Source organism: Chrysochloris asiatica, unplaced genomic scaffold (genome assembly GCF_000296735.1).
Source record: "Chrysochloris asiatica unplaced genomic scaffold, ChrAsi1.0 scaffold00087, whole genome shotgun sequence".
NCBI classification, from domain to species: Eukaryota; Metazoa; Chordata; class Mammalia; order Afrosoricida; family Chrysochloridae; genus Chrysochloris; species Chrysochloris asiatica.
This window is the reverse complement of record NW_006408605.1, coordinates 3,926,607-3,941,440: the sequence shown is the minus strand read 5'-3', so window position 1 is coordinate 3,941,440 and position 14,834 is coordinate 3,926,607.

The window sequence follows — 14,834 nt, the reverse complement described above, 5'->3', positions numbered from 1 at the left end:
CCTGGCTCACCCAGTCTTTCTGATCTTAATAATTGTGTGGACTTTGTAGTCAAACAGCCAGAATTCACACCTACTTCTATCACCTGTTAACTTTATGGCCTTCATATATTTCACCCCTATGACCGCCATGTAATTAATGAAAAGATAGATTGAAACAGCACATGCCATGACTTGCACATTTTAGATGTTTATTACATTATTTCTACAAATAAAATAATTCCATATGAATCAGGCTGGTGACGCTGAGGAGACTAACGAACCTCACTAGCTCATGTCCTCGGGTGGGGAAGCAAAGAGTATATGGGTCAGTACAGCACTTGGCTCACAGAAGGTGCTCACTACATGTTTGATGAATTGACTTGGCTTCTTCCCAAGTGAACAGATGGACAGTATCAACCAAGATGAAAAGATAAGAATAGTATGGTGCAGCTGCGTTATCAGGAAAACTACTTGTTTTCCCTTCACACTGTAAATCTCAAGGTGTTGGGTCTGAGTGACAGTTTTCTGAATTCTTTCTCAGAAAACCTCAGCTGTCTCAAGAAGATGGATGTCTACTTGGCTCTTCTGAGGGAAATACTACGAGACTAAAATCTTCAGGCAGTGGAGAAGTTCATTTGTTTTATACCTTTGTGGGTTCTGGCTCCAATTATGCTACATAGGAACCTTCTGCCAAATAGTAAATTTGAGACCACATTTTTCTTTTTCCACACAAATGCTGTACCTGGACCAGAACAATTGTCTGCTTGTCTAAATATGGACTAATAAACAGTCCACGTACACAGCACTAACTTGGGGCCTGGCTCTCTGCTAAGCCCATCCATGTGTCACCTCATCCCCATGACATTCTGTGAGGCAAGTAATAACTCCCTCACTTTACAGGTGAGGAAGATGAACTCCACAGAGATTGAGTCATTTGCTTGGTCATATTATGCCTGAGGGCAAAACCCTCCAACAGCAAAACATTATGATCTCTATTTCCCATCACAGAGATGAAGTATCTGCTTGGCTCTCAGGACACCTGGCTTAAGTCCTGACATAGTCTCTAGTTTGTGTAACTTTGGCAAGTTCTATGCCTCAGTTACTCTATCAGTTAATTAGTAACAACAACAAAAATAATCATTTATTGAGCCATTATCAAGCACTCCACAGAATATCACCTAATTTAATCCTTACAACCATGCTCTGAGGCACAATCATTTTCCTCATTTAACCAGAAGGAGACCCATAGAGAAGTGATTGCTCAGTTTTGCAGCCTGTGGCTGGCTGGGTCAGAAGCAGATTTCAGAACGGGGATGGTAAGTACTGCCTATCCAGCTCCCTACACACCACCCTCTTCCTTAGTGGAGGAGGAGGAGGGTTCACTTTATAGTCTCTTTGCAAATCAAACTGTTTGATTCTAAAGAAGATACCAAGATGCACATCCTCTGGACAGCTGAGTTACTCAGGAACCCATCATTGGTCCTGTCTTGCCCTACTGCTTTCCAGTCCCTGTGCCTTTGCTCACACTCCATCCCTGCCTAATCACACCTGCCTTCTTTCCTTACATTATCTGAACTCCCTTCCTTCTGCTAACCACAGCAGGGACTCTTGGGGATTTCTTTTCTCATTTAGGGACTTTGAATTGCTACTTGACTCTAAGCTACTGGCTAGCTTAGATTGATAAGTACGTAGTGAGTTATCAAAATGATGGGTCACACACATACAGCAAACATATACATGCAGCCCGAGTGTTGCGTACCAGTTCTCAGCACATAGGCGGCAAGATGTCACACATCTTAACATGACCATTCCAAACTAATCTTAAGGCATTTTTGCAAACTTATTTTCTTTTAATATTCCTTGGCAATTGCCCACTCTCTCTTTTACTGACAGTGAGATAATTGATGTTCCTTGTTGTTGTTGTTAGGTGCCATCGAGTCAGTACCGACTCATAGCGACCCTATGCACAGCAGAACGAAACAATGCCCAATCCTGGGCCAACCTCACTACTGTTGCCATGCTTGAGTGCATCGATGATGCTGCCTGCCATTTGGCCAATCCATCTCATTGAGGGGGTCTTCCTCTTTTTCTCTGACCCTCCACCTTACCAAGGTGGTTCCCTGGGATCCCACAAAACCAGGGTGGTAAGAGCCATTGGCAGAAGTCAAACAATAAAGCTATCCAAACTAAGAGTCTTCATTCCAGGTTCTCAAACTCAGAGCAAGGGTAATCAGAATGGCATAAGCTTAGCACAGCTAGAAAGGAACCCACTTTCATTCTTTACTAGTAAATCCTTTCAACCCCTTCCAAACAAGTCAAATGTAGACAGAGAAACAGAGAGGCCCATCAAGGACTGAATGGAAGGGAATTAGAGTGGAGCATTGTAGAGACCTAAACTTAATGCTCCAAAATGACCATACCAAGGTCATATCAAACCATGTCTCCTGTCCCTTCCCGCTCTCCCAGTTATCTTGTTCTCCTGCTTTAGTTATACAGATGCTAGGAAAGGGCCTGCTGTCTCTCCTTCCACCATAATTGTTCCTTCCTCCCCAAACTCTGTTCTCTAGAAAGGGACAGACAGCTCTGCAACTTGCAATTTTCCTACATTTTCAAATTCCACATAACACCCCTAACTGTCCTTAGGCTTGTGAATACCCCATGATATAAAAAGTCCCTAGTTCCCACCCCTCACATAGTAAAATTTCATGACTCAGCCAACCACCACTCGTTTCACCCTTTGTAGGTAAATTCCCTTGTCGTAATCCATCTTTTTATTCTCTTTTCTGTAACAAATTAATGTGTCTCAGAATGAGTTCTGATAATTTTTTTTCAGGCTCTCAGCATTTGTGTACTCACAAGGCTTTTTCCTTCTGGACCTAAAACCCAGCAGGCATTTTAGCACTCTCTATCTTCCAAGAGTCAAGGACACATGTTCATCTACAGAATTATTGCCAAGAAATATCATTGGCTTCAGATCTATCATGAGTCCACTGAGGAACCAAGTCAAACATATAGAATAGAATCATGATTGTCTAATGTTAATCAGGATTTTCACTCTTCACCCAACCAGGTCTGGCCCATGATTAGTTGCCAATGGAGAAGAGAAGACACCTAAAATATTGCAGAATCCTGGAGCAGAAATGTCCTGTCAAAGGACTTTAGAATAGCAACATGTGCTGCATGGGAGCTGTCTGAGGCTTTTGTTACCCACTTGAGCTATCTGAAAACTGTAAAATAGTTCTCAAATACAGCAGAATGATAACATGCAATTTTTCCTTAGTTTTGTATTGAATGGTATCTGCTAGATGCTTCCCCTGGTCTATCTTCTCTGCTGCCCAACACTTCCTTTACCAGATGTAAGCAATTTTGAAGAGACTAGCTCAACCTGAGAAGCCAATAACATCTTTAAGTGTGTTTATATGTGATGCAGCGCTGTAAGATAATCATTTGACCACAGTGTAAGTTTGAACTATAAGGTCAGTGGTTCAAACTCACCAGCCGCTCCTTGGAAACCCTATACAGGGTCACTATGAGTCAGAACTGAATCAATGGCACTTAACGACAGCAATATGTGTATGTATATATACATACACATATTGCTGTTGTTAAGTGTCGTTGTTGCATGGTTGTTGTTGTTAAGTTGTTAAGTGCCGTGGAGTCGGTTCCGACCCATAGCGACCCTGAACAGGGTTTCTGAGGCTGTAAATCTTTAAGGGAGCAGAGAGCCTCATCTTTCTCCTGCAGAACAGCTGGTAGTTTCGAACCTCTGACATTGTAGTTCACAGCCCAATTCGTAATCACTATGCTACCAGAGCTCCTTTAAGTGATATATATATATATATACATATATATATATATATATATATACACATAACAACAACAAAAAATATGTATATGTTTGTTTTGCTATGGGTTAATGCACCAGACTGCAAAGCCGTTTGAACTGCAAGGTCAGCAGTTCAAGCTCACCAGCTTCTCCTATACAGGGGTGCTATGGGTCAGAACCGACTCAACGGCACTTAACAACAATATATATATAACAGAACATTTGCCATTTCAACATTTTTACATGCTGTACAATTTAGTGACCTTATGTTCATGAGTCCTGGCGTGTGGCTGTAGGATAAACACTCCACTACAAGGTCAGTGTGAACTGTAAGGTCTGTGGTTCAAACTCACCAGCCATTCCTCAGAAATCCTATATAAGTGCTTGGAACCAACTTGAGAGCACTTAACAACAACAACACTAATGTTGTCCAAAACAACAATTATGTCCAGTCAATAACATCACAGAGGAGTCATGAATGTATATTAAGGTGATTAAAAATTCTTGTCTAGCTGCTGTAGTTTTATCTGTCTCAGTAATCCCTGCTCTTGTATGTGCTGTTCTTTCCTTGAAAAATCTTTACTTTCTGTTTCATGCATGAAATATTTCATGTTCAGATGATTCTATGATGATCAGAAATAGGTAGTATTCCTCCAAAGTAAAACTCTGATGGATATCTCCTTACATTTCATTTCCTTTCAACAAGGAACTCCACTACTCTATTTCTACCTTTATCCGAATGTCCCACATTTATGATAAATTGGGCCTGAACAGATTCGTGTTTCCTTTTCTAACAATGTGATGAAAATTCCAATGTCCTTCCCACATGACACCCAAGGCAGATGCTGCAAAATGTTTAATACCACTCCACAATATACACATATATGAGGACAGAGTTATGGGATCTTACTGTGGTGTTCAGGAGTCCTGGTGTGGCACAATCAGGTAAGCACTGGACTATGAACTATACCATTGGTAGTTCAAACCCACCAACCAGACCCTGGAAACCTTATCCAGGTTTGCTATGAGTCGGGACCAACTATACAGCACTTAACATCAACAATAACAACTGTTGTTCAAGTCCTCAAGTCCAAAATAATGAAATAAAACCTCTTTTCTAAAATGTCAGACCTGGGACGGACTTATGGTGAAAGTGTGATTGATCTGCAGGTAAAGCTACGATGCATTTATAGCTGGGTTTTCACTTGTTATGACTTAATGTAAAAAACACAAACCCAGGAGTAAACTTTAGTAACACCATTACTGGCTATGTGTCTCTGGGAAAGTAATCCAACCTCTCTAAGCATGTGATTTTCCATCTGTAGGGAGGAGATCATAGAATTGTTATCAAGGTCAATTGAGTTCATGCATACAAAGTGCTGGGAATCCCATCTGTTGATTCCCACTATGTGGTAGCTGATATATATTATATGATGAAACAAAGATAATGACTAGCTCACAGTGTGGGCTATTTATTGCTATCACCTCTCCCTAGCGCTCCAAAGAAAATCTTATGAGAGAGAGAGAGAGAGAGAGAGAGAGAGAGAGAGAGAGATTATATAGATTGCTGAAAACAGAGTCTGGGTTTCTCTCATGTCAGAACACTTGCTCTAGGCCACTATTCTGTTTCTAGACCCAAAGAGAATTGGGCCAAAGAACCTTTGCATTCTCCCAGTAAAACTTCAATAGTAACACCCAAATATGCAAAATCTTATTGTGCTGTGCTGATTTTAATATTTCCCCAAATTACTGCTTGTAAATATGTCTACAAGGATTATATATATATTCAAAAATATTAACAAGTATTACGGAGTCCTGGTGTGGCATTGTGGGTTAATGCACTGGACTGCAAAGTCAGTTTGAACTGCAAGTTTGGCCATTCTAGCTCACCAGATGCTCCTCGGACTCTGTACAAGGTCGCTATGGGTTGGAACCTACTCGGCAGTACTTAACAACAGTAGCAACAAGGATTATGTTCTATTGACATAGTAGAAAAGTAAACTTGGACACAAAAAAAAAAATTAATGCAAATTTATTATTATTATTATCAGCTACTCGGTTTTGATGTATTCAGTTGGACCGAAACTGGCCAGAAGAAAAAATGGGTGGTGGAGAAGAGAAAAATAAAACGATGTGAATTCAAATTCCTGCTTGCTTACAAACCAACTATGTCACTTTGGGGTAAATGATTTAATTGTCCTGTTCTTCATCATGCCTGATAAATGAGGAAACTATTTTCCTCAAAGTATTCCTGTGGATATGTAAAGCACTTGAGTCATGCAAATGATTAATATGCATGGCTGCCAACAGAAAAGTTGGCAGAACCAAGGAGTGACTAGAGGGTTTGAACTGCCAACCTTGTGGTTCACAGTCCAGTGCTTACCATACAGCACCACACCAGCACTCCTGAACAGCAGTAAGAACCTTCAACTCTGTGTTCATATACATTTATAGTGTAGAGTGATGTGAGCTCATGAGAGGTGCCTTTGAAGAAAGGCCTGGTGATCTACTGTTGGAAAAATAACCCTAGAAAACCTAATTGAACATTGTTCTACTCTGACACACATGAGTTGTCATGAGTTGAGACAACTTCAACAACAACTGTTTTTCTGTTCTTGTTGTTTGTAAGTTCTTAGAAGTTCTTAGCATATATACAATGCACGGTAGACTCTAAGAATGAAACTGTGGCCAGCATTTTGATCATTAATCATAAATATTTATTGTATCCTACATACTGGGCCTCTGTGCTATGCTAGGTTTATTTTTAAGCAGATCAGCTGTTCAGAGACAGCTGCACTAACTCTGGCCAATGAACTGGCAAATATTAAAAGAGTGGGAGCATTTGCACTGTAGGAAAAAAAATTCACAGAAATATCCTACTGGGAGAGATTCACAAATACCACTTTCATTTGCAAAGGTGAGCACCTTTTCTCGGTGGATAATTGCATTTAGTTTTGTTTTCATATTGATAAATGCATATGTATTCCAAATTTTCCAGCCCTTCGTACTCATTGAGTTTTCAAGATAAAATTTACCCACATGAAGTTTTTCCCAAAGGAGACTTTGGGAAGGGATCTGTAGGTATTTGGGAGAATTCTTGGTCCCTTCTCCTCTTTTGATCTGAAAGTCATGAAGCACTTTGAAACTACAAGTAAGGTATTATCAAAATAGTTTCCAAGTTCTTGTCTTTCTTTATTCCCTCTCCCTGCCTGTGAGTTCCTGGTTAGAACTGTTAAATTAACTTGGGGCCAAATTACTTTCTTTTAGTTGAATTTTCAAATTGATGAACTATTCAAAGTAAAATTGAAGGCTGAAGGCAGTCAAGAGAACTGCTGTTTTCCCCAGTGTCCAGGTTTTCTTATTTGCTGTTTTCTTCTTTGGGGGCTGACTCAAGCATTTCTCCTTTCGGATCCAACCACAACCCACCCCCCACCCCCATTGAAAAGTACATTTCATTTTGCCAAATAATTAATAATTCATTTTTGAGGAGGAAATAAAAGACTGAAAATCTCTGCTCAAAGCCCTTTCATCGCTTGTTTTTACCGAAATAAAACAAGTCAATAACTATAAGGCAGAAATAATAGCATCTAAGACCTTAATTGAAATTGCTTCGTAAGAGAATAGGCATTTAATGAATTTTCATGGTTTCCTTCCCTATGTTTATAGTATTTTGACACATTTGTTGTTTGCCAGGATGGGAAGTGTTTGAAGGGCAGGGGAAAAGGAATGAGTCAAAAGAAAATATGGTTGGCTGATTGAATTTATTTTTCTTTGTGTAGACTAATTTTCTTTGTAGTAAAGAAATGTACTGCATTGCCTTGTATAAATTACTTTATGTTAGTTTTCCCACCCAGAGGAAAAGGAGAAGTAAGCATTAGTTTAACCAAGTCTGCCTTAGGGCTGGCAATATGGTAGTGTGGTTAATGGGATTTATTAAATATAATTTTGTTGTTGTTTCTGGGCAAAGAAAAAGGATGTTTGCATAAAGGATGTTGTTGTTTTTATATTCTTAATCTAAACCAACTTTCACCTTTGTGCATATCCTTAACTATAAATGTGGAAGAATTATGTTAATTTGATTAACTCTTTTTACATTCATGCTTTCAAATCTTAAAATATACTATGAGCAAGTCCTGAAAATAATTTTTATTGAGTGTCATAGATTGAGTTGTCTCCCCCCACTATATGTGTCTATTTGTCAAGGCCATGATTTCCAGTATTGTGTGGTTGTCACCCATTTTGAAGTTTCATGTAATTAGTTTTCATTTCATGTGCTATAATTGAGGTTAGACATTTGTTGTTGTTGTTGTTGAGTGCCGTTGAGATGGTTCCGACACATAGCGACCCTGTATAAGGTTTCCGAGGAGCAGCTGGTGAGCTTGAACCAGTGACCTTGCAGTTCAAACGGCTTTGCAGTCTGGTGCATTAACCCACAGCACCACACCAGGACTCCATCACAGCTCATAAAATAGAGGATAATTGCATCAGATCACAAAATGGCAGAAAACTGCACAATAGCAGAACTCATGGGCTAGCCAAATTGACACATATTTTGGGGTGACACAGCTCACTTCATGACACTTAATAAATGCTAGTTCCAGGGCCTGTTTATATTTCTAACAGTCCTGGTGTGGCACTGTGGGTTAATGTGTTGGACTGCAAAGTTGGTTTGAACCACATGGTCGGAGGTTTAAGTTCATCAGCTGCTCCTAGGAAACCCTATATGGGGTCACAATAAGTGGGTACCGACTCGATAGTGCTAAACACAAACATATGTTAATGAAGGAGTCTTAGTGTGGGGCTGCAGGATCACACATTGGGCCACAAGGTCAGTTTGAATCACAAGGTCAATGGTTCAAAACTCACTAGTTACTCTTCAGAAACTCTGTACATGGTCCCTGAGTACTAACCACCTCGATAGTACTTAACAACAACAACATGCTAATGAAAGGAGCTCTGGTAGTGTAGTGGGTGATGATTTAGACTGCTAACCACAAGGTCAGCTGTTAAAAATTACCAGTTGCTCCTTGGAAGAAAGATGAGGCTTTCTCCTCCCATAAAGATTTACAGCCTTAGAAACCCTATATAGGGTCACTACAAGTCAGAACTGACTCCACAGAACACCACCACCATATGTTAATGGGGAGCATTGGTAGCATAGTGGGTTATGTATTGGATTGCTAAATGCAAGGTCAACCTTTTGAAGCCACCAGTCACTTTATCAGAGAAAGACAAAGCTTTCTGCTCTTGTAATGATTTACAGTCCTGGAAACCCTATACAGGGTCCCTATGAGTGGAACTGACTTGATGGCACACAACAACAATATATTAATGAGACACAATTGGGGTGGAAGGTATCTCGAATTTTACAAGAAGGCATGACTCACACACCATTACTTAAAGTTCCACAATTACTTAAGTCACACCCTTGTTCAAGTTATACTTTTTACCTTATAAGATATTAAAAAGAAAGAGAAGCCAGTAGAGAGGAGAGGGACCTCACTACTAAATAAAGAAGAGCTGTCAGCAGAGATCATCATTTGTAACCAGAGTCCCTTTTAGCCCTAGGGGAAGATTAATGTCAAGACATATGGAGATATTCAATGAATGTTGAACTCACAAGTGTTGAAAGGAGAAAAGAACCTTCCCACAGAGTTATTGATGTTGTTGTTAGGTGCCATCAAGTTGGTACCGACTCATAGCAACCCTGTGCACAACAGAACGAAACGCTGCCAATCCTGGGCCAACCTCAATACTGCTGCCATGCTTGAGCCCATTTATGCTGCCACTTGCCAATACATCTAGCTGGGGGTCTTCCTCTTTTTCTCTGACCCTCCACCTTACCAAACATGATATCCTACTCCAGCGACTGGTCCCTCCTGACAATATGTCCCAAGTATGAGAGACAAAGTTTGGCCATCCTGACCTCCAAGGAGCACTCTGACTGCACTTCTTCCAACCCAGATCTGTTTTAGATAGAGGGGAAAAAGCCTTCTCCAAGAGCTGAATTCTAATTTCTAGTCTTCTAAACTGTGAAAGAATAAATTTGCTTGTTGAAGGCATCTACTTGTGGTATTTCTATTATAGAAGCACTGGATAACTAAGGTATTGAGCACTCATTGTAGATGTTCTTAACTACAGATGGACATCAGAATAATCTGTAGAAATGCAAAAACATACACAATCAGCTTTCCCTTCCTCTCCACAAACACCTAGGTTCAAGTGTCTCTTTATTAAGAAGTGTCCCAGGTAAATCATTCATATTTGTGAACCAAGGATCTAAGACAGTGATTCTTAAATTTTAATAAGCACCAGACTCTCCTGGGGCTCAGTCTTCTGAGCCCCATCTCTACAGTTTCTATTCAAAAGTCTGTAGTGACGCTTGAGATTTTGCTTCTTTGATAAAGCTGCCAGGTGACACTGAGGCTGCTTATCCAGGAACCACATTTTGAGAACTAGTGATCTAATACGTTCATCTGCTATGAGCCATGGGCTAAAGGCAGCCCACCTCTTATGTCTCTGTGTGTGCTTTAAATAAAGCTGTATTGGAATACAGCTATGTTCATTTATTTACACAGTGTCTCTGATTACTATTATACTACGATGACAGGCTTGGATAATTATATGTACAGAGTTGAGTAACAGTAGTTATATAGTAATTACAGAGACAAAGACTACATGACCAACAAATTTGAAAATATTTACTATCCAAGTCTTTGCAAAGAAGTCTTAAAAGCACAGAGGTTAAATCACTCGACTGTTGACCAAAAGATTGGTGGTTTGAACCCGTCAGCTGCTCTTCAGTAGAAAGATGTGGCAATATGCTTCCATAAAGACCTATAGCCTTATGGGTCTGGTTAAAAGAGATGGGGATAAGATTCTTATGATTCAATAATGAGTAATTGTTATCATGACTAATTGTGACTCTCACAATTGTAAAGGTAGAAGTTTTGTAACAAAAACAGGGGAGTGGTTAATCTTAGTTCAGAAACAAAGGACCCTAGAGTCATCAAGGGAGAAGAGCACAAGTGGAATGAGAGACCTTATCCAGAGAAGCAGAGACACCAGAGATGGAGGCAGAGATGGGGACATGGAGAGAGAGAGCAGCTGAGGAAAGTGAGGGACTAAGAGCTAATGGCCAGGAGGCAGACTTGCAGAATGTGCCCTTTGGTGGTATAAATTATTATATATGCCTGAGTGTTAAAACAAAACAAAACAAAACACAAAAACCGCTAAAGTGAATAGAGAGAAACACTGGTAAATGATGGTACACGGTGGTGATGGTGGCTGTGTGCCATGGAGTCGGTTCTGACTCATAGCGACCCGGTACAGGGTTTCCAAGACTATAAATGTTTACGGAGCAGAAAGCCTCGTCTTTCTCTTGCAAAACAGCTGGTAGTTTTGAACTTCTGACCTTGCAGTTCACAGCCCAATTTGTAACTACTAAGCTACCATGGAGGGGATTATAATAATTACAATGATTATAATCATTGTAATGAAATAAGGTATATGATTGGTTGAATGTAAAGCTGAGGATCTGCCCTGTAAACTTGTACTCAATCTACAATAAAAACCTTAAAAAAAAAGAATAGTTAAAATAAATAAATAGAATACATATTCAATAATAATAAAAAAAGATTTATAACCTTACAAATCCCATGGGGGCATTGTTCTACTTTGTCCTTTGTATCACTATGAATTAGAAGCAACTCAGTGGGAATGGGTTTTTGGTTTGGGGCCTTTAGGGAAAAAGCTTACCAACCCGTAATCTAGGATTCTAGATTTCTGCAATTGAAAAATGAGGACAATAGGGTACCTATCCCATGAGCTGTGGTAGATTTACAGAGATAATGCACATAAAATGTTTCCCATGTAGCCTTGTAGATAGTATGATGAGTGTGAACTAATTATTAATTAGCACAGATGTTATAAGTGTAACTACTAAGAGCATATACTCTTGTTGTGAGGTGCCATTAAGTCAGTTTGACTCAGTGATCCTTTGCACAGACGAACAAAACACTGCCTGGTCCTGCACTATCATAACAGTTATTGCTATGTTTGAGCCCATTGTTGCTTTTGCGTTATAAATCGATCTTACTAGGGGGCTTCCTTTTTGTTGCTGACCCACTACTTTACCAAGCATAATGGTCTTCTCCAGTGGTTAGTCCCTTCCTGACAGCATGTCTACAGTACAAGACATAAAGTCTCACCATCCTCCTTCTAAGGAATATTTTGGCTATACTTATAATGAAATGTGCAAAGACATGGAGTTAGACAACCAAAGAGGAAGAACATGCTCAGCATTTCTCAAGCTGAAAGAACTGAATAAAAAATATAAACCTAGGCTTGAATATTAAAAGATTCTGTGGGCCTGACCCAAGCCACGGAATTTTCAATAGCTTCATATGCATGTGAAAGTTGGACAGTGACTAAAGACAGTAGAAGAATTGATGCATGTGAGTTATGTTGCTGAAGAATATTATTGAAAAGTGCCATGGACTGCTAGAAGAACAAATATGTGTTGGATTCTTCCTACAATCAGAATTCTCCTGGGAACCCAGGATGGCAAGATTTCATCTTTCATACTCAGACATATAGTCAAGAGGAATTAGTCTCTGGAGAAGGATATCATACTAAGTTGAGGGTCAGAAAATAAATAAATAAAAACCCCAAGATAGATTGACACAGTGGCAGTAGCACTGGCTGAAGCTTAGCAACTATTGTGAGTATGGCACAGGATTGGGCAGTGTTCTGTTCTGTTGTACATAAGGTCTCTATGAGTCAGAATCTACTCAAATGTACCTAATAACAACAATAACAACATGGCAAAATATTGAACGTTGCAGAAAACATCAAAAGAAGATGCAAGGAATAGGCAATGTCACTGTACTAAAAGAATTGGTCAATACGCAATCAAGCATTTCAAGAGGTAACATATGATCAAGGATCAATGGTGTTGAGGAAAGAAGTATAAGGTGAACTGAAGGCATTAGCAAAAACCAAGTCTCCAGGAATCGAAAGCATGCAAATATAAAAATTTCAACAAGCTAATGCAGGGCTGGAGGGCATTCACTCATCTATGCCAAGATATTAGAAAAAGTTATTTGCCTAACTGACTGGAAGAGCTCAATAATTATGCCATTCCAAAGAAAGGTGACCCAACAGAGTGTGAAAATTATCTAAAGACATCATTACTATCACATGTAAGTAAAATTTTGTTGAAGAGAATTCAACAAAATACATAGGGAACTGCAAGAAATTCAAGCCATATTCATAAGAGGTCATGGAATAAGGGATATCATTTCTGATATCTGATAGATCTTGATTGAAATGAGAGAATGTCAGAAAGATATTTACTTGTACTTTATTAAGTATGCAAAAACATTCAACTATGTGCATCACAAGAAACTATAGATAATATTGGGAAGAATGGGTATTTTAGAATGCTTAATTGTTCTCAGAAGGAACCTGTACAAAGAAGGTGGTGGTGGTGGTTATGTGCCGTGGAATCGGTTCTGACTCATAGCAACCTTGTACAGGGTTTCCAAGGCTGTAAATCTTTATGGGAGCAGAAAGCCTCATATTTCTCCCGCGGAACAACTGGTAGTTTCGAACAGCTGACCCTGCGGTTAGCAGCCCGATTCGTAACCACTATGCTACCAGAGCTCCTTGTACAAAGAAGAGGGAGTCATTAAAACAGACCAAGGTGATAATGGTGGTATGACGTGGAGTCGGTTCCAACTCACAGCAAACCTGTATAGGTTTCTGCAAATCTTTACAGGAGCAGAAAGCCTCACCTTTCTCCCTCGGAATGTCTGGTTGTCTCAAACTGCTGACCTTGAGGTTAACAGCCCGACTCGTAACCACTACACTACCAGAGCTCCTAATGGGATAATACATGTTTTAAAATTAGGAAAGATGTGTGTCAGGTTTGTATCCTTTCATTATACCCTATTCAGTCTTCATGCTGGGTAAATAATCTGAGAAACTGGATTATATGAAGAATGTGGCAACAAGATTAAAGGAAGGCTCATTTACAACCTATGATATATAGATGACACAGTCTTGCTTTATGAATGGAAATAGGACTTGAAGCAATTAGTGATGAAGATAAAGGGCTGTAGCGTTCAGTATGAATTAAGATGCAATGTAAGGAAAACAAAAATTATGATAACTGGACCATTAAATAGTATGATGGAGAAAAGATGGAAGTTGTCAAGGATTTCATTTTACTTGGATCTACAATCAATGCTCATTGAAAAAGTCAAAAAATCAAAAGAAGCATTGCATTGTGCAAATCTGTTACAAAAGACCTCCTTTGAGGGTTCTAGAGCAAAGATATCACTTTAAGGACTAAGGTGTGCCTGACCCAAGCCATATTTTCAATCACCTCATATGTATGTGAAAGCAGGACAATAAATAAGGAAGACTTGAGAAGAATTGATTCATTTCAATTATGGTGTTGCCAAAGAATACCTTTATTACCATGGATGCCAGAAAAACAAACAGACATGTAAGAAGTACAGCAAGAATGTGCCTTAGTGAGAATGGCGAGACTTCATCTCACATAATTTTGAGAGCTCTGTTCCTAGAGAAGGAAGTTATGCTTAGAGGGTCAGTAAAATAAAAAGGAAGAACCTCAGAAAAATTAATTGACTTAGTGGCTGCAAATATGGGCTCAAACATAACAACCATTGTGAAATTGGTGTAGGATCTGGCAGTGTTTTGTTCTGTTGTACAAGGAGTCTCAATGAGTTAGAACCTCTGACTCGATGACACCTAACAGCAGCAATATATCTTACAATTAGAGTTCTGTATCAGATATATTACTTGTAAATATTTTTGTAAAAGGCTTTCAAAAGTAAATAAGGAAACAACAGCTAAATTTACAAATGGACAATATATTTCAACAGTCACTTCCCCAAAAAGATATATGGATGGTAAATTGTTGTTGTTAAGTGCCATCATATCTATTCCAACTCATTGTGACCGTATGTATAACAGAACAAAACACCACCTAGTTCTGTGT